Source organism: Spermophilus citellus (genome assembly GCF_964194105.1).
Source record: "Spermophilus citellus genome assembly, chromosome: 16".
NCBI lineage: Eukaryota > Metazoa > Chordata > Mammalia > Rodentia > Sciuridae > Spermophilus > Spermophilus citellus.
The window spans coordinates 29,626,864-29,630,123 of NC_138196.1; the positions used below are offsets into that span (position 1 = coordinate 29,626,864).

A 3,260-nucleotide genomic window follows, 5' to 3' on the forward strand; every position below is an offset into this window, starting at 1 on the left:
TTTTGGCACCTTTGTCTAGTAGGAGATAACTGTATTTGTATGGGTTTGTCTCTGTGTCTTCTATTCTGTACCATTGGTCTACATGTCTATTTTGGTGTCAATACCATGCCGTTCTTGTTACTATAGCTTTGTGTAAGTTCTGGTATTGTGATGCCTCCTGCTTCACTCTTCTTGCTAAGGATTGCTTTGGTTATTCTGGGTCTCTTATTTTTCCAAATGAATTTCATGATTGATTTTTCTATTTCTATAAGAACTGATGTTGGGTTTTTAATTGGAATCCCATTGAATCTGTATGGCGCTTTGGGTAGTATGGCCATTTTGACAATATTAATTTGGCCTTCTTCAATTTCTTTCTTTAGTGCTCTGTAGTTTTATTGTAGTGATCTTTCACCCCTTTTGTTAAGTTGATTCCCAAGTATTTTATTTTATTTTTTTCAGACTATTGTGAATAGGGTAGTTTTCCTAATTTCTCTATCAGAGGATTCATCACTGATATATAAAAACACATTTGATTTATGGGTATTGATTTTATATCCTGCTACTTTGCTGAATTCATTAATTAATTCTAGAAGTTTTCTGAAGTTGTTTTGGATCCTCTAAGTATAGAATCATGTTGTCAGCAAATAATGATAGTTTGAGTTCTTCTTTTTATATCCCTTTAATTTCTTTCATCTGTCTAATTGTTCTGGCTAGAGTTTTAAGGACTCTGTTGAATAGAAGTGGTAAAAGAGGGCATCCCTGTCTTATTCCAGTTTTTAGAGGAAATACTTCCAATTTTTCTCCATTTAGAATGATGTTGGCCTTGGATTTAGCATAGCTAGCTTTTACAATGTTGAGGTATGCTCTTATTATCTCTAGTTTTTCTAGTGTTTTGAAGATGAACGGGTGCTGTATTTTGTCAAAAGCTTTTCTGTATCAATTGATATAATCATATGATTCTTATCTTTAAGCCTATTGATGTGATAAATTGTAGTTATTGATTTCTGTATGTTGAACCAAATTTGCATCCCTGGAATTAACTTCACTTGATCATGATGCACTATAATATGTTTTTGTATGTGATTTAACAATATTTTATTGAGAATTTTTACATCAATGTTCATCAGGGTCATTGGTCTGAATTTTCTTTCCTTGATATGTCTCTGCTTGGTTTTGGTATCAGGATGATACTAGCTTCATAGAATGGGTTTGGAAGGGTTCCTTCCTTTTCTATTTCATAAAATAATTTCAGGAGTATTGGTATTAATTCTTCTTTATAGGTCTTGTAGAACTGTCAGGTCCCAGGCTTTTCTAGGTTTGTAGGCTTTTGATGGTGTCTTCTATTTCCTTGCTTGAAATTGATCTGTTTAAATTGTGTATGTTCTCTTGACTCAATTTGGGTTGATCATATTCCTCTAGAGATTTGTTGGTGTCTTCGATTTTCTATTTTACTGGAATACAAATTTTCAAAATAGTTTCCAATTGCCTTCCGTATTTCAATAGTGTCTGTCATGATATTTACTTTTTCATCACAAATTTTAGTAATTTGAGTTTTCTCTCTCCTTCTTTTTGTTAGGGTGGCTAAGGGTTTGTCAATTTTATTTATTTTTTCAAAGAATCAGCTTTTTGTTTTGTTAATTTTTTGAATTTTTTTTTCTTTAATGTTACTTTAAAAAATTCTGATTGGTTATATATTACAATGGACTGCATTGCAATTCATATTACACATATAGAGCACAATTTTTCATAAGCTGTATACAAAGTATATTCATACCATTCATGTCTTCATACATGTACTTTGTATAACTATGTTCACCTCATTCCACCATTGTTTCTAAACCTATGCCCCCTCCCTTCCCCTCCTATTCTTTTGCCCTATCTAGAGTTTGTCTATTCCTCCCAGTCCCCCTCTCCCCTCCCCACTATGAAAGAGCTTGATGCTGGTTATTTTATTTTATTTTTTTGGAGCTATAATTTCTGAGCCTTTATTAATTTCCTTGAAAAAGAAATGGCATTGGAAATAGGGGTAACTGCATATGAACTGCTCAACAATGACGAGGACGCTCCAAGGGCTGTGCCCTCGCCTCAAGTCACACATGAGCTGGGCCCAAATGATTAGCACATACATGACCAGAGATCCTAACCACTGAAGAGAAGCCTACACTGAACAGACAGGCAACATGGTGGTATATTTTAAAAGCCAGGTATATTTTTATAAGATCATGCTTACAATAAGTAAATTATGCAGTGAGAAAACATCAAAACAAAGCTGATGAATAAAAAGGCACATTTGAAAAGTTTAAGAGTAGAAAGAACAGTTCTTTTCGTTTTGTTTCTAGTGTAGGAAGAAGAGGAACATATTAAAATTATTTTTTCAGGCAAAGGTTTCTGTCAGTCGAAGTAATTAACACTGTCTTCTTTTCTCCTTTTTCCAAAGCAGCCTTTTCCTTCTATGGCTTCTGAGAATTGTTCAGTCCTCTGCCATGTAGAGGTGATACATCAGGGCTACAGCCAGGGCTGAGACGGCTGGGATCACCCAGTTGGTCCACCAACTGGAATTAGATTCAACAGTAGTAATAAGAGATTCTGAAGGCTTGGCTAACTTAGATCTGTCATCTGGATGGAGCTGCCCAATGATGTATGTCTTGGACAGTTCTCTAGCATCAGTAGAGTGCCCCACATCCTCAAAGTTCTCCACAGCATCACCCCCAGCTTGTTCTCTTAAGACTTCTTCTCCACCAGGATGCTCTTCCAGAAATTTAGTCAAAGCACCTTGTGGTGCAGGATCACCCAGGTGCTTTTGCTGTTGTGCTTCTGGATCTCTTCCAGGGTGTAGTACTTTACAGCCTTGTCCGACTGCTCGGCCATCTCGTACCAGTTGAGCCTCACGGGTGGAACACACACAGCCGATGCTGGTTATTTTAAAGTATCATAATAATATCCATTATTTATCAGGTGGTTAGTATGTGCCCAATACAAAACACTTCATGAACTAGATTTCTTTTTAAAGTCATGTTTGTTGAGATATAATTTATATATGGTACAATTTACCCCATTTGGTTTTATAGTTATATGAATTTTGATAACACAAATATAAAAAATGACAACATATACATATGGATATACAGTTCTACCATCAAGATATAGACTGTTACCTTGTTTTCCTTTACTTCCTTTTTTTAAACAAATAGAGAAATTGATTTTCATACATCTTTATTTAACCCAATGGATCACCAACATAATTTGCAAAGAAAATAATTGTTAGTAAGATATTTCATGTT

At 34.9% G+C, this 3,260-nt stretch overlaps 1 pseudogene across 1 annotated transcript; it reads right to left on the reverse strand.

Moving 5' to 3' along the window:
- Positions 1-2,177: 2,177 nt before the first annotated feature.
- Positions 2,178-2,847, reverse strand: LOC308635352 (cytochrome b5-like; annotated as a pseudogene). The gene has a single exon. The product of its transcript is annotated as a cytochrome b5-like (transcript).
- Positions 2,848-3,260: the final 413 nt, after the last annotated feature.